Genomic DNA, 24372 nt, shown 5'->3' with positions numbered 1-24372 from the left:
AAGCCGGTCACTGGAAACTCTCCCGGCTGGTGCTCTTGGACGGAGCTCAGCACAAAAAGACCACACGGAGGAGGGCGAGGTGCTTTGTTTCACATTCCTTCAGTGCTTCGCTCCGACTGTTCCGTACAAACAAAACGCGACTAAGATCTGGATTTAATACAGAAAAATGGCACACGTGATGAACAGCAAGACTCTGCAGTTTCTCTGCATTTCAAAAGACATGGCCAGGAGTTTTTTGTAGAAAATTGTACAGACATCGCAGTATAGAATTTGTTCCCTCGTCACCTTATTCTTTTGTGTAGCACGTCAAAAGAATCAAGGGCATCGCCACTATAGCATGTCTATCTTTAAACTGCATATGTGGGAACCAGTTTATCACAGACGGTGGAAAATACAAAAGCTTTCATGTTGGACCGATGGCTGCAAGTGTGTAATGTGAGCAAGTCAATCTCAAAGCTGGAAAGAGCACAGCGACAGTTGTTTTCATAATCACTCCCGGGGACCAACTTTGTTGATAAAGTGACAGTGCTTCGGGTGATTTTATGGGATGTTGTCTCATTTTGGCAAGTTAGCAGAACAATGCAATGAAGCTCATTTCGGATACACAGTAAAAGCTCAAACACTCGTTATGTGTACTGATAAAAACAGCCCTCTAAGAAAATGCTTCCCTTTTTACATCCTGTGGAGAAAAGTGTATTTAAATCTGGTCCTTTAGTCAGAGTCCTTGGGGAGAGGGTTGTTCACACTCTCGAATTTGGATAGTGGGAACACCATTACGCTAGGCAGTTTTAAATCAAGCAGTATCCCCATTTAAGTGTCCCCCCCTATAAAGTCGAGGGATAAATGAATAAAAGCAACATGTAACAGGTACTAACAGGCAGTAAAATTTTCAGCACTGCCCATCACACCCCCATTATCCTGGTTGCATTTACATTCACCCGCCTCTTTATGGCTCTCACACCCTGGAAGAGGTAATTCTGGCTTGTAAAGCAAGCAGAGAGAGAAGGGAAAATACTGAGTTTAAAAGACACACACACACACACACACACACACACACACACACACACACACACACACACACACACAAGACTTAAAGAGACAAAAGGAGAGTGAGTCATGTTCTCCTTCTTTCCTTCTCAAACCAAATACTTTGTGTGCCGTTTTTGCTGCATTTAATGTTATAATGGGATCAATTGAGAACCATTATCACTTCTGCCAAGGAGGTCACATGACAACGTCTGTCCATCCATTTGTCTCTGACTGATGAACAGACTGGCTGGAGGAAACCTGATGACGTTTCACCACAACCCGGTCACATGCAGTCCACATGCAGGTTTCATAGGATATCGACCATATTAATATTTGTGCAAAACGTGTCATATCAAATGCCACATGTTAATTATGACCTTCATATTGGGAGTTCACATCTGCGTTTCAGTCCAAAATGTGCAAACTAAATAGGACGGATGAAAATTCAGGTCATCACATTTACTTGACTACAGTATACTCTTCACTGTTGACCCATATGAACTGAAACCCACTATAGCTGTGGACACATAAAGACGACTACCTGAACAAGCTGCCCCAACCCCGCAGCTGAGAGAGCATGACATTGACATGACTCCAGGTAAAGCTTTTTTTATCTACCTACAGTCCACCCTTCACTGTGTGTCAATCTATCACTTCAATTCTGCATTTATATTTAAAATCAAACCCCCCATTCATCCCTGTAGTACCTGCTGCTGCAGTCCCCTCCTTATCCTGAGGATCGCTCTTTTCTTTATTTCTGCATCCTTTCAGCATTTGTACCTGAGCTCTGACTGTGGCCTATACTACTGTGTAACCTATTTTTTATTATTATTATTCTGGAACACTCATTTAAAGTCTGTTTTGTCCTGGGTTTACACACTTTGGTGCTGTCTGTTGAGATAAAAATAATTCAATTGGGCTATTTGTGTTGTTTTGCCAATGTTCGGTAAAATAATCATTCTTCTGAAATAAGCCGGTCCAAAGACTGTCAGTTTGCAGTGTGGAAACCAGGAGGCAGATGAATTAAAGTTTGTGTATGCACCGACACAGAAATATGCATACTGTGATTAAAAATCAATACATTTTGTACTACACTTTGGACAAATGAGGGGATAACATTAACATGTTTATAGACCACAGGAAGGAGGTGAAGGTGGATGGACGGGTCACCAAACCATCTGACTTTAACACAGACTCCACTGTTTGTTTCTAATTTCAGTCAACATTGTTTGATATAATATGACCACAGTCCTCCCTAATCATTATTTGGTGTTTATTATTCCAACCATGATGAGAAAGGTCCCTAGTTGTTTTAACCCAAGCCATGATCTTTCTCAGATCAGCAACATTATCAATTAACCATAATTGCTTTATTATGATGTGCTGATAGCTATCCATTAACCTAACCCTCTATCTAACACAAACACATGCATCTACACGCACTAGACTGCATTTTATGTGTCCTATTTACATACAAGAGGGGATCAGAATATTTGAAACACCACTGACCAGTGTTGTGCTAGTATATACTTAACTAGAACTAGCTCAAAGTTCAGTTTATAGTCCCAAAAGTGAACCAGTTCACATTCATTTCTTCCACATGCTTCTGTATTTCTTCTGGCTGTATGTTTAGTTGTTGTCCTGGTAAACACACCAACCACTTGGCTGTCACAGCTGCAGTGTCTCTGGGCTTGTTAGGTTGAGTGGACAGGTCGGGTGGTGGACAAACCTGGTGACAGCACACCCTACAGTCAACTGTCCAGTCTGCTCTACCCAAAGAGGTCAGAGCCACTCTAGGCCGAATATGTCGGTCTTTTACCAGCAAAAGTACAACTCATAAACCGCTGTATCAGAACCGCTAAAAAAACCAGACGGCACAAGAGTTACTGAGCGTAAACATTGTACGTGAAGTGTAGAAAAGGCAACCAAGGAAGCAAACCAATCACTGACTGAGTAGGGAGGATCGTCAGTGCATGAGTCGTCAGCTCAACTTCACATTCAACACTGACTATAACCTCTTCAACTCTATGACAAAAATACAAGTAGATTTTATGGCAGAGCGATTGTATTTCATTGCATTTAACTGTACATGGGTACCTAATAAAGTGGCAAGTGGTATGTCAATTTTTTAGAGGAACCAGTTCATAACAGTGCGTACAGTACAGTACAGTACAGTACACATAGTATAGCAACACCTTACCTCTTAATTCATAGCGTCCAGTGCATTCATTGTTAAGTTATTCACTCAGAGTGAGTCTACTGTTTGTATTTTGTTTTATCCTGCACTGCACTTCCTCTTCTGGAGCCTTCGGGTCATTATTTGTTTCCTCGCTGAACTCATTTTAATAAGATGTTCCAGTCCAGTATCTGAGTGTTTCTTTGGGTTTTGTCACTCTTAAGACAAATTTGTATTCATTATGTCTCAGCAAATCTGGCTGTTGAAATTCAGAAACCACGAGCTGATATGATTATGCAAGCTTTCCACCTCCCACGTCCAGGAATACAATAGCAATATCCTGATGAAAGAGTGTAAATGTGTGTTTCGGTCTGCATTTAATTGTGTGTAATAGCACATACACTCACTTTGGACATGAGTGCCACATGATTGAGAAAAACTGCAAGTATTAACATGATTAAATTAGATGAAAAGCGACAAAAGAGAGTAGAGAGACACCTAAGGGTGGTGTGCTGCAGATGAAAGCACAGAATAACTTTTTTCTGGGACTGTGACAGACATTGAACGATAGCTCTCAACACCTTTTTGCTCTGTCTGCTCCTGTTTGTGGACATGTATGAACTGAAACCAACACTGAGCTGTGAATAGCTGTGGACACAAAAAGAGTAACACCCGTACAAGCGGACACAACCCTGCAGTCCAGAGAGCACCACATCCCCGTCAGTGTTAGTTTTACTTGTTTGTTTAGCAAACGTTAGCATTGTCACAGTGAGCATGTTAGCCTCATAGATCCACTGTCATATAACACATTTGACCAATAATAACAAGTCTAACTGAATTACTTCAGCTTTAGTCCTTTTTAAGTGTCTTAATTACGTCTTATGTGCCAAGCCCTTTTTTTTGTTATTATTGCTGTAGATGTCTCACTGTTGATATGATTCTCATAACCAGCGAAGGGTGTTATTTTTGAAACTATAGTTTTGTTCATTTTAAGGCTGAATGGGATTTAAACTATCTGACACACAGTGGGATGTGTTATCAGTGGAATGTGACGAAATAAATACACTTTTCTGAACAAAAGTCTAAAACTTGAAATTAGATAATTTGTCCCAAGAACAGTGTTCTTTAATGTATTTAATTTGTTTTTAAATGTTGCTGCACCAACGCACCTGATTCAAACGAGGGGTTGATGACGAGCTGAACATTTGAACCAGATGTTCTTTATCTCACGTTATTATGCAGCTTTCACGTCATATTATCGGACTTAAATCAAGTTTGATTTTATGACTGGGAAACTCTATACTCCTATATTGTCAATGCACAATATTTTTAACCCCCACACAACCAATACTGCAATCATCGAACCTTCTTCAGATCCACAGTGACATGAACACTAATATGTTGTAGACACGGGAATATTTCCTGTCCCTCCCAATTAAAAAATGACAAGTAGTACACGTTCTGAAATGTAATGCGATTGATTTTATTTCCTCACAAGGTAGTAAGGGCCAAAAGGAAGTCCTTGTCCTCTGATGAGGTGCAAGAGTCACGTCGGCATCCTGTTGGCCAACACGTCTTAAGTCTGCTGTATTTTTCAGGAACACTTCCAAACCAGCCGAAAAGAGAGTTGTTGTATTGACCAGAGGATTAGGAGAAGGATCTGTCCAGCAAGCTCCATGCAACATTTATCAGCTCACAGGCAGCAGCAGAGAAGAGAAGGAAGAGAGAGGGGGAGGGAGAAGAGGCTGTCTCTGCCGCCTCAAAAGCCTGCGGTCGATGTTTTCAAGCTTCCATTAATGTTGCAAACGTTGTCTCGCCAGCCCAAAAAGTAGAAAAAGCCAGAAAGGGAGGAGAGAGATGAGAGAGACGTGGTGAGAGGACAGAGCTGTGGAGGTGCAGCATGTTTTATCTCCTGGACAGAGTTGAGTGTACAGTAGAGAATGTGATTGTGCTGCTGTGGTTAAAACTTCTTGCAGTCGCTTAAAGCTCGATCATCCCGCCTCTGCCTTTCCTTCAGTTATCATCCATATAACATTACACGTGACTATCATTTTATATATCTTTTGACCTAAAAAGCTTTTAAGTACATGTCTTAACAAAATACCTGATAGATCTTTTCTTGTGAAAAAAAAATATGAAGCAAAGTATTTGATATTTATATATTCCTGGTTTGTTTGCTTTGCTTTCAGGTTACATTTTTAGTGGGAGTAACACAACAGAAATTGAGCCAACAGCCGCGGTAATCTTTCCCATCCATCCCACAGGATGTAAATGTGGGATTACTAAATATTATTCAACTTTACTGAAATGGAAAAGTAAAGTAGCACTTCTTACAAAATATGTTTTTTATTCATCTGAGGTCCTTGTTGACAGCACTATTGCATCTCATAATAAAAACTTTTGCTTTACCCTTCTTCAGTATTACTCTAATTGACTGCGTATTCCGGACGTCTTCCCATCTAAACATGACAGTTTACATATAACAGCATTATTTTAGCATTACGAGCTCTATCCAGTGGGGTTTAAACCTTTTGTCACAAAAAGATCATGTTTCCATCATGTAAAAGTCTACCCAGAGTCATTGGAGGAATTAAGGAGGGATCCTTTTTTTGTTTTATTTAACCTTTTACTGATTGCTGGCATGCAAAGCTAACGCTCTGTCTCTTTTCCCACTTTACACTAAACACTGCATGTTTTGCTAACTCCTTATTAAAGTGGTGAGCATTGAACTAACATGACACCATTGTAACCATGACGTGACACCTGTCACGGACATGAAGGATACTTTATGAATGTTTACGACTGGTGTAATTTGTCAATTATGTCATTTTTAATGAAACTGTTACGACAATGTTGAAGATGTCTTTGTTATGACAACATGACATAAACCAAAACGATAATGTCTTTTTCACGATGACCTGACTTTAACCAAGATAATATAACCCGTCATAAACACGTCATCGCAGCCCTTCTTAACAAACTTCAAATAATACCGAATACCGACCCAAAACGTCAGTACTTGACGAGCTGGGAATCACCCTCCCTACCTTTAAAAGATGCCAGTAGTCTTTGTGCTGAACTTTACACAGACTGTCATTTTAGACAAGATGTTCCTGTTTTTGTCAACGGATCACTATCCTGTAGCCTTCATCAAGCTGAGCAGAAATATTTACTCCACCAAACATGCCAAGACTCATAGTATTTTCCATGCGGCTCTTAGCTTGTTCATGCTTTTTCACTTTTTCTGCAAAGTGCTTTGAATCGGTCATACCTGACTGAATCAATGCTGGTTCAGTTTCTGCTGTTTGAAAAAGGAGGCAGGGAAAGCAAAATAAAGCGCTGACCTCACTACATGCAGTTAACCACGACTTTTACTGAGGTGAAGTTAGTTTTATGTTGGATATTGGACAGACATTCACTCCGGAGACACCCAGCAGCGTCTCTTCTTCAGTTTCACCCAGTGTTGGCAGCAGGAGGACGGTCAGCTGCCTCCCAGAACCTCGTGCTGCGCTGGAGGCTGACTTAGGGACCATCAATAAATTACCCTGTTGTTTGTTTGATTTACACAAAAACAATGTTTCTTCATGCTGACTGGATTATATTAGTGAAAATAATGAATAAAAAATTAATACTAAACTGATTTCATGGAGCACACTTATTTTGATTGCTAATGTGTTATGTGTTTATTTTGCCAAAATATGTTTATAAGACGATGGCTTGGCCCAGTGACTGCAAACCAATGCCAAGTTGTATCACTACACAGGCCACATAGGACACACCTCTTTTTAATTGATTTTACTGCTTTTCAAAGAGTTGAATTTTATAGAACAGTACACCACATTACATGAATCTAGTTATAATAGCTTTGCCTCAGTACATTCAATTGTTAGTTCACATGCAAGTCAGTACAGTACACACACAAACACAGATATCCTTGGGAGTAGACTAAATTTCTTAACAGGATAACAGTCCCAAGGATTTGACCCTAACAACGATCAACTCAGAGCAATCACACTAATCTGAACTCAGCGAGGAAGATGGAAACATGTCCTTCAATAAATGACACATAATGTCTAGAAAAAGAAAAAGAAAAAAACTGAAAAATGAATTGTTCAACTTAACCCTTTAGATAACATGTCAAGGCGCAGGGGGAAAGAGGTTACACATCCCAGCATTGAGAACATGTCATAATATTGTGTTCACTGTGTATAATGGGCTACAGTTGTACATATGGGAGTAGTGGAATAATAGTTCTGGTTGTTTGCCAAGAGGAAGAGGCTATTCAGGCAAATGCTGATAGTACCAACCCATTAGCTTGAAGAGTTTGAAAATGGGAGAATAAACAATTAGAATAATTACATTTTCCACTCTGTACTTACCACAAGTGTTAACCCCAAGACTGAGGCTAAACTCATTACAGAGAGACGGAGACAAAGAGAAGGGAAGCGGGAGCGAGAGGAAGATGAGGAGCGAGGATATACATTTCAGCAAATTCTATTAAGCATGTTTAAAAAAGGGAATTTACTCTGTAAGTACTGGTCAGGGGAGTGTGTGTGTGTGTGTGTGTGTGTGTGTGTGTGTGTGTGTGTGTGTGTGACTGAGTGAGTGAGTGAGTCCATCCTGCGTGCCCTTGATTGTGACCCTGACAGTTTCAGAGATCTACAGCCAGCAGAAAGCTCCAACCATCAACTATATTCCTGCTGCTCTGTAATCTCTGTAATCTTTAATCTGCAAATTTGTGTGTGTGTGTGTGTGTGTGTGTGTGTGTGTGTGTCTGAGAGAGAGAGAAATAATAGTGAGGACATTGACTACATGATTCAGGGCCAAAGACTAGTAGTTCAACTTGGTGCGCAAACACACACATACCCATACGGAGTTACAACAGGTGCACACTTAAAATTGTTATCGATAACATTCAGCCACGACATGAGGCATCTCATCTCCCCTCTTCCATCGCATTCGCATCACAACGCCGCTATTGTTAAAATCATCTGCCCACTCAAGTGGTCGCCAGTTTGTTGCATTAGCTAACAATGCTATAGCCAGCCAGCGTTAATGTTGCTAACACAGTCCCAGTTCCTACTACGCACTATAAAGGCCGACTAATAGTTTATAGTGGACCACTTTTCATGTTAGAGAGCAGTGTTTCTCCAAAAAGATGGAGGTTTTAAAATATAGGGAAGTCTTCTGAGATGTGGACTCAAGTCACTGTTTTGATGACTCGCAACTTGACTTGACAGAAAATAAATGACTTGATACTCAACTTGTGCTCAGAAAAAAAGGACTTGTGACTTGACTTAAAATGTGATGGCTCAAATGAGTATTTGATTTAATTTCATGGGATTACTCAAATATAAAATGAACTCATCTGAAACAAGAAATCTGCACACATGTGGCTCATGAGCCTGAATCTGTTCATAACTGCAAACCAGCAGACAGACGGACATGGGCAGGGTGTAATAAAGTTTAATGTTGTCGTCTGGCTGTGAGAATTTCCCTGTTTAAAGGGGAGGGGATACGTTTTAGATTAAGAAATTAGGAAACATAAGCTTTTATGAGGCTTTTGTTAGACCACACTGATTTCACCGGATATCAATAATAATTATAATTAAAACTGCAAGCAGTGATGAACGGGCCCTCGCCCCCCCACGTACGTTGGGCTGTGGCGCCGTCAGAGGCATGTGCACCCAGATGTGTGCTTGCCCGTTGCTTGTGGAAATGTCCATCCTACTGTAAATGGGATACGTGTCACACAAAACACAACAGTGACATCTTCAGTGACTTCCTGTGTCCAGTTGGTGGCGCTATGGATATGATGCAGTATTGATGCATAGAAGGATTGAGGGTTAAACCGTCTACATGTGTGAGCAATTTGGTGTAGATGGGAACTTGTATGTTGAAGTTGTAAGGATTTCCTGCTTATGGCGAGGGATCGAAATTGACCACCCCCCACCACGCCCATCACAAAAGGCGTATCTCATGCAGCCAGTGTAGTTACATGATCCCAACATGATTTTGAGTCAATTGATCACATGACCTTGGAGCTATTGAGCTAAAATGCTAATATTTGCATATAAAAATTAATAAAAAATAATAGAAAAATATGAACAGATGTAAAATGTAAAAACAAGATAAAAATTAATAAAAAATATTTAGAGATGTAAAATGTAAAAACAAGAGGTGTATCTCATGCAGCCAGTGTAGTTACATGATCTCACACTGATTTTGAGTCAATTGATCACATGACCTGGAAGCTATTGAGCTAAAATGCTAATATTTTCATATAAAAATTAATAAAAAATAATTAAAATTAATTAAAACTGCAAGCAGTGATGAACGGGCCCTCGCCCCCCCACGTAAGTTGGGCTGTGGCGCCGTCAGAGGCCGCACGCCCAGATGTGTACTCACCCTTTGCCTTAGGAAATTTCCTACCTAAATGGGATACGTGTCACACAAAACACAACAGTGGAATATTCAGTGACTTCCTGTGTCCAGTGGGTGGCGCTATAGATATGACACAGTATTGATGCAGAGACATATTCAGGGTGAGCTCCTTTACATGTGTGAGCAGTTTGATGCAAATGGGCAATTGTATGTTGAAGTTATCAGGACTTCCTGTTTGATGGCGAAGGATCACAATTGACCGCACCGCCACGCCCATCAGGTGTAACACAGGCTGTTGAAGGTATGAGGATGCTACTCAGTGAACGTGAAGTCTGTGGTGTTAAATCTGTAGGACGAGTTAGTTAAAGTATGAGACTTAGAAATTGGGATCGCACAGAATGGGAAAAGCCATAAGGGGGTCATCGAAATTAATCACACCGCCACGCCCACCAGGAATAACATAGACGAAAGCTTTTGACAACTTTTCATCAGCAAGGTTTGAGGATGCTTCTGAGTGAATGTGAAGTCTGTGGTGTTAAATCTGTAGGAGGAGTTAGTTAATGTACAAGGCTTAGAAAAGGATTCCTACAGAATGGGAACAGCCATAAGGGGTCATCGCACTGCCACGCCCACCAGGTATATCGGAGGCGAAAGCTTTTCACAAGGTGTCATCATCAAGGTCTGAAGATGATATGTAGTGAGTGTGAAGTCTGTGGCATTAAATCTGTAGGACAAGTTACATAAAGTACGGGGCGAAAACATGACAAAAAATGAATGGGAAAAGCCATAAGAGGGGCATTAGGGGGCGCTACCGAGCTGTCGTGCTGCGCATGAGGGCAGTTGTGGTATCGAATTAACGTACTCATGGGTAAGAACCTATATGCCAAATTTGGTGAGTCTGCGAACATCCTAAAGTCCCGAAAAATGCGTTGGAAATATGAAATTCACTGCACGCCATTCAAGATGGCCGACTTCCTGTTGCGGCAAAAATTCTGACAAAAATAATTCCAGCCTAAATCCTTGAGACCCATAACTCCTGTAAATTTCAAGATGATCCGAGAAAAAGTTCGCGGGGACAAAACGACGTTAGGTGGCGCTATGGAGTCCCCTGGCGACACCCACCCCCCAATTATTTTGAATTATCAAATTTTTCACCACATGTGATGTATGTTCCAAGTTTGGTGAGTTTTGGGGTATGTTCAGGCCGCCAAAAATGCGATCTCGGGGATGGAAGAATAATAATGAATTCCGCCTACAGATACAATAGGTCCTCGCACGAGATTCGTGCTCGGGCCCTAATAAATATTTCAGGTCAGACGAATGGCTAAAAATATCAATATGAGGCAGGTAATTGTCTTTGTCTTTTCTCTTACACTCCTGTGGTGGGGGTGGGTTCGACTTGACTTAGGACTTGACTTACTTGGCTTTCCCAAGAAAAAATGACTTAGGACTTGGTTGAGACTCGGACCAAATGACTAGAGTCACATGTCTGATCATAGTCAACTTATATTCAAGGCAAGACAGTTGCTAAATTTGAAGTCTGGACGCATCAAGTGAAGTTGATTTAGGCCGTCATCAATAAAGCGCAGCTCAATAAATCATTCGATATCTTTTTGTTTGTAAGGTTTAATTTATATTTTATCAGTAAAAGTTTCAAGTACTGCTTGTACGCAGCCAGAGACCAGCTTAATCAACTTGATTTGTATCTGACTTTGAAGAAGTATCTGTCAAGTCTTTGCCATTTTCTCTGAGCATTTCATTTGTTGGCATTCACAATGTCAAGAATGTCCAAGAATTGATTATCATGGTTCTTAATTCACCTCATTTTACTCATGCTGATGTTATAGGTCGTAATCTACTACTCCACAGACATTTTTGGCCAAATCTGGCTGCCGTTACTGTCTCAACTGGCCTCGATCCTAGAGACCAAGCTGAATTCTCCCTCCCTCAGTGTTTGTCTTCCTCTCTTCAGCTCTCTCCCTCAGCTGAGCAGATCTATGCTAACAGGCGCTGCTGCGTGGCGTTACCTCTCGCTTTTCATTTCGGCGTCCATGTTGACAGGTTAGACCGTTCACACAGGATGCATGAGACGCGTTTTGCGTGCACGTGTCATGCGTGGCTGCTGTGTCGCGTCATCTAGAGTTTCGGAGTCTCGCCTATTTCAACTGAGCACGCGAGCGGACCTGAAAACGACCTGTTAACAGTCATATGGACATCATACCAGCTTTTCAGTTTCTCTCCCTCGCTCCCTCTCGTTCCTCCTCTGACTAAATCGCTCTTTCAGTGGGGTAAAGGAAAATCAAGTCATCATATTTACCTATGATTATCAAAGTCAAACTCCATGTAAACAGACCACGCAGCCTATGTGAATACAAACACACGAGTGAGCCGCAGCAGCTCAGCAACGCAGCCGCCATGCAGTACACAGGCATCCAGCGTGTCCAGCCTGTAAGCCCTGAGGCACCCTGACCCAGCAGAACCTCGGCTATACTTACCCCCTGCACCCTTCCTGTTACCTTTTAAATAAAGTGACTCCTCCTGCAAGGCCAGTTGCACACAATAGAGACACACACTAGCACACATTATTTTCACACAGTCCTTGTTCCTGGCCAAAAGCATAATGTTAAAGCACACACGGCCCAATAATTTCCTCAATTTAGACTTCATTGTAATGCTGATGTATACAGTTGCCAGTGGAAAACAGAGTGACCTGGGTAAATGAGTGCATGTACATTCAATGAAGCCTCCAGCTGTCACGAAACAAGACATGTATTCTGCTCTGGTCGCCTTGTATTTCTACGACCACTTTACACATATTGTCTCAGTCTGTCTGCAACCTTCGCTCCCTCTTTCCCTCCTACTCGCCTCACCTGTCCTATCAGCTCTCCCCTCACCTGACTCCTTTCTCCCTCATGCCTCCCACACACAATGTCCTCTCTACCGTCTCCTTTTCTCTGGACTCTGTATGCTCTCACCTCTCAGCAGGCTCACCTGACCCCTCCTGCTCTGTTATTGTCTGACTCAACCACCCCATGGGCAGCAAAATGGTGCAAATCCAAGCACTCTGAGGACCTTCTTGCCTCACAGTCTCTTCTCTCCTCTTTCTCTGTCTCCTTATCTGCAGCTACAAGCTTGTCCTTTCAATCCAAAAATCAACCTTCCTCCTCCAACACCAACAATGTCTTTTCTATCGTCTCTACCCTCCTCGATCCCCCACCCTCTCTTCCAATGTTTTGGTAACCCTGGTTACCTCCCACCCCACAGCGACCTGCCCTCTTGACTCTATCCCCTCTCACCTTCTTCAGTATATTGCTCCTGACCTCTTTCCTTTTCTCATCAATACATCTCTGATAACTGACCGTTTTCCACACAGTCTTAAAGTAGCTAGAGATCCCTCTCTTCTATTTCTTTCTAAAACACTTGAGCATGCTGTTGAGTGCCTTTATTGTCATTGTAAGCTCAGCAAACAATGATATCTCTCCACCAGAAAAACCTTCTGAATCCCACCGGTAAAGTTTCAAGGTAGGCCACTGGGCTGAGACTGCCCTCCTTGCTGTCAAAGAGGAACTCCTTCTAGATCAGTCTCTGTCAGCTCGATACAGCTGGACCTTTCAGCAGACCACCAGATCCTCCTCTCCACCCTCCATAAACTGGAGTCTAAGGCCTTGCACTCTCCCTGTTCACATCTCACCTCAAGGTCCATACTAACATGGTAACTTGGACTGAATCTGTGTCTGAACCTTGCTGCACTACTGGGGTCCCTCAGGGTCCTGTTCTGGGTCCCTTCCTCTTCTACTCTTTACACCAAGTCACATTGCTCTTTCTACCATGGCTATGCAGATGAAACTCACTAATTCTGTCTCTCAGCGAGATGTCAGCCAGACTTCAGTGGATGTCTGCACACCACCTGAAGTCCATCTTTGACAAAACTGAGTTCCTCTTCCTTCAGGGGAAGGCATTTCTATTTCATGGCCTCTCCTTTACCACTGAAAACACAGTGGTATCCCTGGCTCGAACTAAAAGGAACCTAGGTGTGACACTGGATGACAAGCTATCTTTTGCTGCCAACATCACTGCAACAACCCACTCGTCCTGCAAATACTCTACAACATCAGGAGAGTATGTCCATTCCCCATCCATGAGGCGGCACAGGTTCTGGTCCAGGCAGGCTCTTGTCATCTCCCGTCTAGAATTATATAACTCGCTGAAGGTGTGCCTGCATGGGCCACCCGATTACTGCAACGTATCCTGAATGCTGCAGCCTTATTGGTTTTCAACCAACCCTCCACACCCTGCACTGCCTACCGGTGGCTGCTCGAACTCGATTTAAGACACTGGTTCTTGCCTCCGAAGTTGTGAAAGGCTCAGTCCTGTTCTATATCCAGGACACTGTCAAACCATATACCTCAGCCTGTCCTCTCTGCTCTGCTCTGCTTTCTACACCCTCACTATGAGTGTGGCCCAGTCACCGTTTAACAAAATCCTGACTGATTGCTGTCCTGGCTCAATCAATCATGGAACAAACTCCCCATTGACATCAAGTCAGCAGAAACTATACACGTCTTTTGAAGCAGGCTGAAAAACATTTCTGTCCATGGACCATTTCAAAAACAAATAAATAACAATATTTATCCGTTTATTATTTTCTTCTCTTTGTTGGTTTGTATCCTTGTGGTTGAATGCACTTGATGTAAGTTGCTTTGAAGAAAAGCATCTGCTAAATAAAAAAAATGTACTGTGCCTGCAATTTGCTATATTTCTTTGACATTTTTAGACTAAAAAAATTGATCCAAAATCTGACAATAGATTCCTCTGTAATGAAAATAATCGGTTGGTGCAGCCCTTGTTTAGCTGCTCGGCAGTTATGCATGACTGGAATATCATAGCAGTGAAGAAGACGTATACATGCTCCTCGATCTGATTTCAGTGCCATCCAAGCTATGATATCGGAGAGCTTAGAGGCCCACACATGCACAGACAGACAGACTTCAGATGGTGATCAACACTTGCCTCATTACTGTACCAATTGCTGCAGGAGGGAAGGGCTGATGGGAGACTGACGGGAGGACCTGAACACTATTTTTAAATAACAAGCCAGATGTGCCGATGTGTGCCACCATGTTCTTCTTGCAAGATCTGTGTGTGTGTAACAGTGAAGGGGTCAGCCACTTTTTAATGAAGCAGTCATTTTCATAAGTGAGTGCAAAGCAGTTTTGTGTGCTTGTGAGCATTTTGTTCATGTGTGTATGTGTTTATGCTGCGATCATGGTGTGCGAAAGAGGAAAGGAGGCACAGCGACCAACAGCACAGCTTTTGAATACAAATCTGCACCCAACTCTGCGCTTCATTGGCTGCAATAACAACCCCCTCCCACACACACACACACACACACTTGCAAAATGCTTTCTCTGATAATTAACTTTGGCCATATCTCCCGCACACACACACACACACACACACACACACACACACACACACACACAGACGCGACTACACAAACACGCGCAACTACACACATTTGATTCTTGATTCCAAGGGGAATCCTTGGCGGTGATCAATGTTGAGAACCTTCTCCGTTTCACTTCCCTGGTCACTGGTTATTACAGTGTAACAAATCTCATTTAATACGCACACTTACACACAAACATACACCCACACACACACCGCATTTCCATACTTTGCATGCGATACCCCACACACATTTAAGACACAAACAAACCTTCTGTACACGTGCGACACAGTACTCCTCTCACATCCTAGTCAACGTGAACAAACAGTGCTGGCGCGCGCGCGCGCACACACACACACACACACACACACACACACACACACACACACACACACACACACACACACACACACACACACACACACACACACACACACACACACACACACACACACACACACACACACACACACACACACACACACACACACACACACACACACACACACACACTAGCTGCAGCCACTAAATGAATGCGGAAGGACTAATAACCTTTAATTGAAAACGTTGTACCAATATCACCCAACTTTCTGAACCACAGCCGCCCCAAATGTAGAATAACATTACTTTATATGTAGATGCAGCATTGTTCAGCATCAGCAGCCTGCAGTCTCCCTCTGTTCTTTATCACAGCACCTGTTTCACTGCTGTGATTGTTTTCTAAAGTTCCAGCTGTTTGTGTCTGAGGCTTTTCTGGATACATACATAATTAATTGGGTAGAGTTATTAGCAAAAGTTAAACGAGCCCCAGCTTGTCCCTGTCATAACATTACTGCTTTCTGATTGACTGTGTATATCCAACTGGTCGGCCGCAATAAGGCGTGATTACACGGTAAGTTAGTCATATAAAAAGTCAGTTTTTCCAACACAGAAGATGGTTAAAATTTTTTACTTTGATCAACTGTGTACAACAAAAACACTTGTGTGCTTTGACTGCATATGGTTAGACTGTTAAATATAAGCACTGCTACTTGTACAAATGATTTAATTAAAAACGGACTACGCACCGTTCAGCACTTGGCTTCACGTGATATAAATAGCAAAATTTAAATAATGCTATATGTGACCAGTCAAACAAAAGAAAGATTTTCTGTTTTGTCCCATTCTGCCCACATTTCACAAACTAATTGGTCTGCTTTTTACAAGTATATCAACATGGGTTCATGTACAACAACTGGCTTAGTGCACTGAGCTTATAGAAAACTGCTACATTTATTCAACAACTGAATCAGAAAAACAAAAACACTGCGCTGCTTACATTTCATTATGTGTGCTGAATGTACTGTATATTCACTCCTGTTGTAATAAACATAAAAATCCCGTCCTCACTGAATGTTATATTCTGCTGAATGCCTTCAGGCCCAATGCTTCTGGGCTAGTTAAAGCAAAAGGGACTATGCAATGAATGCAGTCAACACATACTCATACCTAAACAACTGAATAAGTGAGTGTGTGGTATGCAAGTCAAATGAAGTAAAATGACAGTTGAAACATGATACTGCTGATATGTGTTTCACTTGAAAGCATTAAATCAAAAGGCAAACAAAGACGCACAGTAGAACAAGATGTAGCATCATACTTGTCAAAGTCACGACAAGTCAAAGAGACAGTGTAGCAGTGTTTTGCTTCATTATCTGCCTGAACACATCCGTGAGGTAAAACTGCTTTATTTTGCTCAGTTGTAACTAAAATAGGTATAATGCAGACATGTGTGACTCAAGTCATGTGGTCCAAGTCTCAAGCAAGTTCCAAGTCATGTTTTCTTGGGTCATAAGTCAAGTTATGTCCTTACATGTAGTTAAAGCAAGTCAGGTCCTCAGTCAAGTCTCCCCCCCAGGGAAAGCAGTAAAGTCTGAACACCACTTGCTCCTGGTTTCAACCGACCAAATGATGATGACGGATATTAATTGTTATCAGCTTAGAGGGAGCGAGATACGCAAGTGTGAGGGAACAGATTGTGTCTGGCTCAGGTTAGCTGACATTTCAGATTCAAGATTCAACTGATTGTCATTTCTTTGTGAACTTGCGTACATAAAAAAAAAAAAAATCATAACAATGTAATGCTGTTCCTCCAAGCCTTCTGCAGGGGAACAGAAGAAAAAGACTAATAAATATAAAAAAAAATATTCCTATCTAAAAAAACACAGGTACTGTAACACAAAGTAGTGAAACAGGTTATGGAAACAGAGCTGATGGCAGCACCGCGTGTTCAAGTGCATTTAAGAGACAGTGTAGTTCAGTGAGAGTTCAGAGTTGACAGATCCACATCACATCATCAGCCCTTATGAAGGAGTCTTCAGATGACAACGACTGATGTCGTAGTCTAGCTGTCAGAAATCTCATTCAGCAGTTGGCTTTTATCTTTCACATGTGAAACTCCTGAATCGGTGAGTGAAGATTTTTGGTGCAGGCATGATGACGATGATCTGATCCATAAACCAACAGGTAGCATCACAAGGAGCATGACTGACAGGGTAGTCATCCAATAATGACAATGCCATTCCCAGTGGGTACTGATAACATGAATGACAGAAAGGAGTTGGTTACCGACTGAGAAGGTGGAGGTGTGCAGCCTGTCGCCTGCAGCTATTCATCTAACAGCTCCCTCTTGTTTCATTCAAGATTCAATTTATTGTCATTTCTTTGTGAACGTGCAAACATTAAAAAACAAAATGCCGTTCATCCTTGCACATAGCAGTACGACTGAATAAAAAGACACCAATAAATATAGCTAAAATGTTTCTATCTAAAAATGGTGACACAGGTAACATTGTAAAGAATAAGCAGCACAGTTTCTGTCGACAACTTCCAGGACTAATAGGAGGGTTAAAGGCCGGGCAGGTGGCAGCATGTTAGTGGGTGGGGGCACAGTCCATTCATGATCATGACTACCTGCTGGATCATTATTCCCACAGACTATTAAACTACTTCCCGGCATATTTTAAACTGATCCGCTGCCAACAAATGCTGAAAATGATCCGTTGTTTTGCTCTTTGGATACATTTTTGATGAAAAATGTGCTAAACTCACTAAACACATTGCATTTCCTGTCAACTTGTGTTTCACCAGTTAATGTGAAGTTGCAGCAGTAGGAAATGTTCTTTCACTAATGTTAGATTGGAGACCTAATTTGCCTGTTAAAAAGAATGAGAGCTTGAGTTTCTCCCAGCAGTTAGCGTGGGATGTTGCTGTTGGTGAGATAGGAGACGCTAGCAAAGCAGCACAGTGCAAAACATAAGCACAGCAGAAACATAACCAACAGGCTGGACCATCGTGATTCACCAATTATCTTTAAGTCTTACAGTAACTGCTGAAAATGGCGACAAAAATAAACGAGTTTGCCAATTTCACATTTCTCTACAACACAAGTGCCAGTTTTCTACCCAGAAGTGACCGTTGTTGTCATCAAAGTGATCATCATTTTTAATATTCGATAGACATTCGAGTCATCATGACTCAGGTTAAGTCAAGTCTCAAATAATTTGTTTTTAGTTGCAAATCAAATCAAAACAGTGACTCATCACAATGATTCTTCCACATCTCTGGTACAATGAAACGGTTTCTCTTTCAATCTTTTCCTGAAAGTATCACACCTGCGAAAAAATCACAACTCCAGCAACAGCAGTATAAATAGCTCGAGTTTTAACCCTTTAGTTGTTCAACGTCCCCATGCACCATCAAAGTGACTGAAGTTGTGCTAGAAAATCTCGACTGAGTTTCGAAACCTTCTTATCTCCATGTTTGTAAACCAGTTGAGACAGAAGTGGCAACCGGGGGATTGCCACTCATCAGAAGAGCTGAAATCTCTGGTAACATATGAGAGGCACACTTTCATCGGGTTGAGTGTTACATTTTTGGACACACTCTAATGTTGAGGCTCTCAGTAGATACATAAACACATTAATGTGGAATATGGGTTTTAAATTGAACTATGTTTTTATGCTCATCCCAGATGTTTTGTCTTCAGGTATCCGGGTGAGGTTTGGGTTCCACTGCTATAAAGCTGCATGGTTAGTTTAACTGGGCTGAAACAGAAAGAGTAAACCGTTTTTTCTTTGGCTTTCATGTTTTTTTCCTTTGCTTCAGCATTTTATAAAGTGTAGGTTCTTGTGCACGGAAAAGACCTTTATAGTTAAAAGGTCAAAGTCCACACCAAAAAAAGCTCCTCTCTCCCATAGAAATCACTGCTCCTGAAAAGCCTTGTCAGTTGTCTCGCCTTTAAAGGGATAGTTCGGGTCTTTTGATGTGGGGTTGTATGAGGTACTTATTCCTAGTCAGTGTACTACCTGCAGTAGATAACCATCAGCTCGACATATTTTAGTCACCTAAATTAAGTCCCACCTAGAAAATATATATCTCTTTAAGTGGACGCTATATTCTGAACATTTTTGGTGCTTTTCGTTGCCGTATCCAGCCGTATCCTTTGGCGCTACATTCAATCAACTCTACAACATCCTTATTCCTTATGTATTTTGGAATGATGTATTTGCTGATATATATTTTCAAGGTGAGACTTATTTTAGATGGCTAAAATATGTCTCGCTGCTGGTACGGTTTACAGCAGTACAATGCCCTGCTTTCTGTCTCCACACGGGGAGTCATCTACTGCAGGTAACACACTGACTAGGAATAAGTACCTCATACAACCTCACGTCAAAAGACCCGAACTATCCATTTAATTCTGTGACTTCTTGAATTGATTTAGCACAGCTGCTCTGTTGTTGTTAGCTGTGCTGGGTCAGGTTGACCAGTCAAAGGAGGCTGGTTATTCGGGAGGAGGGGGCCTCAAAGAGACAAGGGGCTAAAACACAGAGCGTCTCAGACAGAGGGAGGACACAATGCTGCAGCACTGGTCAACCTTTTCTAGAAACCTGCTCAAACAACAACTTCTACTGGAAGCATGTTGAAGAGGCATATTTATAAAATGATTGTAATTTTAATGATCGGAAATCTCTGCAGTGGGGGATAAAATCCTCAACAAGCCCTCTTCATAACCGGTTTTACTTAAGCGAGTGATATGCAAACTGCACAGTTCATAAATCACCGTAATGTAAGCAAGGGGAAAAAAGCGATGAAGAGCAAATAGTTTGGGCTTTCTGGACAGTGTTTTACAGTTAAGTGGATGTTGGATGGATGCCACAGGAATTATGTTTGCCCTGTATCATCTAAGTCAGGTCATCTTAGTTCAGGTCTGTGTGACGCTAAGCTCTGGGCTCATTTCAACATTAGTCCACTGGGCACTGGAGGGGCACTGGAGTGGATTATCACAGAGTGTGGACGTCTTTATATGAGGCAAGGTGGCGCTGGAGTCGTGTGTCCACAAACTGTATTTCAGTGTATACCCGAGGACTGTACATGGGAAGTGAATCACATTACTGGAGAGGTAAAAGTGAGGGCTTTGACGTCTTCTAGCTCATTCTTTTGGTTTAACGGCCCAACTCACTTTTAACACGAGCAGCAGGGGGTTCGCAAACCTCTCAGACTAACTCACTCTACTCTGCAGCTTTAGACATACACATTTAGCGACAAACTGGTGAACAACTATTGCCGTGTGATTGTTCAAGTTTTGTTCTGGGTATTTTATTTTAGTAGTTACTAAATCAACAACAAACTTAAAACTAGAGACCAATGTTGCAAATGTTGATCACACCAGCCCATCAACATATTCACCCTCTGACTCATGTGTACTCAGCAGTCATTATGCATTATTACAGGACTACTTAGTACTCATGGTTTGGACCACAACCATCTACAAACTCAGCCTTTATTTTTATTGCAACTTCACACCTGTAAAGTTTCGTTACTGCGAAATGTTGCACAATTGCGACACTATTGCGTTGACAAATGCCTGGCAAAGTACTCAGAACCACTTATGTGGTAGAACAGGTGTCTTCGGGACCCCAAATGCGGGCCAAGGGTGTATTAGTGGTTTGGGGTACACCCCTCCTTCCAGTCCCCTTGGTTGGACCAAGGCAATCTTTGATCCTTCATTTTGATCTCAGAGACACACCTCTTAAGTTTCGTTACTGCATCTTGCATGGTTGTGAAATCAATACCAGCTGCACTGGAGTGGACAAGAATGATTGGAACTGGGTTACACTGATCTGCAACCTATAACAAATGTAGGCCAGGGGCAATAGGTGGGGGGCCAATGACCCTTTCGTGCTTTCTACCCAATTACTTCCAGCACACTTGCTCTGACGATGGCCATCTTTGAAATCAGCTCTTCAGCTACACACCTGTAAAGTTTCGTGACTGTATCTTGCATGGTTGCGACACTATTGCACTGACAAAGCAGATAGAAATATAAACACCAGCCAAAGTACTCAAAACTACTTCTGTGCCACTTCCTACAAAATAAGGTGTCTCCAGGACCACATTTAACCATGATGACACGCACACAAAGACTCCCAAGGTGAAAACACTACCAGCGGACACTGCTGGTGATTATACCCGAGCCGACAACATCATCATCATCATTACTGGCTTGTTTTATGAAAGCTCAGACATCTGGGACTTTTTTTGGAGAAAAGACATCAAGGCTGCAATTTCAGTGAAAAGTTTAGTCTCTAATGTCACGTCAATAATTTTCTTGCTATAGTTTACTCCAACATTTCTATATATTTGAATTATATTCCATTTAAAATCATATACAACAGAGAAAGGCAGTAAATATTCCACATTTGTGAAGCTAGAATCAGGATGTTTGGCATTTTCGGTTCGCTTTCGATAAATAACTGATAATTAAATTATTAAAACTGTGGTTGATTACATTTCATTCAAGTAATTGCACTCCAAAACATAAAGTCAGAAATTAATTAAGTCTTGCATACAAAAATGTTGTCGTCGAGCATCAGACTCTTGAATCTTGTATTAGAGAGCTATTACAGCGGATGAACGCGAGTCGTTTCTTCCCCTGATGTAGTGAGTTTTACTAAAATGAACATTGTAAAAAACAACAATGAAGAAGGAGGCAATAAATTCAAGACAATAAATTTGTGCAGCATAGGAGTCATGAAGCTCTGATTTACTTCTTCTAATATCATAGTGAGAAAAAAAATAATGGGTTTCTACAGCATGGATATGAGCCTATAATATCGGGACAGTGGTAAAGATAATGTGTTTTATCTTTATATAATCTGACTGTTGCAGATACTCATTAGGCTCACATCACCAAGGCTAAAAAAACGTTATAATGAATGTCCATACAATAAATCAGTTGTATCAAGTCTCATAAATCATCCTGCCACCACCTGTGAAATTAACTGGGGGAATCATATAAACAATAATAATCTCATAGCAAATTCATTATAATGGATGTAATTCAGCATGTCTCTTACTGATTGGATTATGATAACAAATTGAGGTGCGATATTTGCATTTTTTAATATGATAGCTTACTACTGCTAACTGATTCCATACTATTAGACCTACAGATGCTATAAATAATGCAGGTTCAGTTTCTCGGCTGTTATTTTTCTATAGAGAGCAAGAAAAGACAAACAGCCGAAAAACAATGAAAAAGTGCAGGCATGCATGTATACTGTATACATTGTGATGGAGGGAGAGACTGTTGTGCTGAAATTGTGTTTCATAGTTTTGCCCTCCAGCATCATCAAGGAGGAAATATGCATGAATATGGAGAGCAGACCTGGAATGAGACTTACTAAAATGAAAAGAGAAAACGTGTTTCAAAATGTATGGCCTTGACTTATAGATGAAAGACAGCTTCTTGCAACTTATTACAGAGAATTTCTGTGCTTCTATATATGCAGAGGTGCATAACCTGGAGCTTTTATGCCAATGCTTTTATAGGCAAGATTGCACAAATGACTGGAGGAGATAAATGTTGTTGATGTGTTCATTCGGCCAGATTTATGAAGCTTCTTGCAGTTTGAAAGGAGCAGTTATGTGCAGGAGATTCGCCTCCTTGCCGCGGTACAGATTTGAGCAGCAATGTTAAAGGACATTTTTGGTGGGAAGATTAAAGTTTTATAGAAACCTCAGAAATGCAAAATAATAAAAACACGATTTTTCCTGCGTTGAGTAACAACACTGAGAGTCTACAGCTACTACGAGCTCTGTCCGGCTATACTTAGGTCGGGAAGTGATGTGAAATGCCCACCCATGGTGCAATGTGTTTTCACTGACCACTTAATTGATGACTCATGTACACCACACACAGCTGGTCCAGTGGAAATTGCACACACCCCCAGGTGAGGTTTATCATGTGTTTCGTTTTTCTGTCGCATTACACCCCACCTTCTCCCAGTCGGTCGCCCATAAATTCCTGAGTTTTAAATCATTGCAGTCAGCTTTTCATATGGTTTTCTTTACCGTTATTATAATGTTTTGTAATGTTCTGTGTGGCCTGTTGAGCTGAGGGTTCAGACAGGATTCTCTTTTAAATAAACAAAATATATTTCAAACGCAGCTTTCCAACAGAGGCAGCGATTATTATGACAGATATTCCAAATGCAGCGTGATTCACAATAAGTGGGAATGATCATTTTTGCAACACAATTTTCTTCTCACTGAAAAAAACTATTAAAATCACGACAATGTGACATTTGTTGGGATCTAAACCAAACCACACCAGTGTTTTCACATCTGGAGAACAAGATTTGTAAGCCAGGGTATCTCTGCAGCACTACAGTACTTTTTTATTCAGTTTGTTAAACATTTTACCTACATTTAAAAAAAAAAAAATGTTGCGCCTGTCTATATTGTGCTTTTAATAATATTGCAATCAAATATCGCTGCCTAAGTAGCCAGCATTTCTCATATCCTTTAGTTTACTTGATATCATATGGTGCTGTCAAGGTGTGATTTACAATGTTGAAATTAATTTTACACAAAAAAGTAATTAAGTCTGATGTTTTAAGTCTAATGGTTTTATTGGCTAACTTACAAATACACTGCATGAATCAATTAAGAAAGTCATCGCCGCATCAGAAAATATTGTGGATCCTGCATAAGAATCATGATGGAACAAAAATAAAATGAACTTAATCAATTACTCTGTGAAATCTGTCCAACAATATGCATATAAAATGAAATATATGAAATAAAATGTAATTGCATTTAATTCTTAACTAACACTCTGCCAAGATAAATCAGATGCCCATCCAAGATGTTTTCTCTGCCTAAGGGACTGACTGACTGACTAACATCAGCATGCTGACACCGGTCCCCCCAATGGTTTGAACCTAAATATATATATATATATATATATGTGTGTATATATATATATATATATATACACACATACATA

General features: G+C 41.1%; 1 protein-coding gene across 1 annotated transcript in view; it reads right to left on the bottom strand.

Annotated features, from left to right (window-relative positions):
- Window positions 1-24372, bottom strand: part of nlgn1 (neuroligin 1) — a 429936-nt gene that overhangs the window by 396442 nt on the left and 9122 nt on the right. The gene's annotated exons all lie outside the window — the stretch shown is intronic.

This window comes from Pagrus pagrus, assembly GCF_965226575.1.
Source record: "Pagrus pagrus genome assembly, chromosome: 6".
Taxonomy (NCBI): domain Eukaryota; kingdom Metazoa; phylum Chordata; class Actinopteri; order Spariformes; family Sparidae; genus Pagrus; species Pagrus pagrus.
Note: the sequence above shows the minus strand (reverse complement) of the source record. Positions and strands in the feature narration are given on the sequence as shown.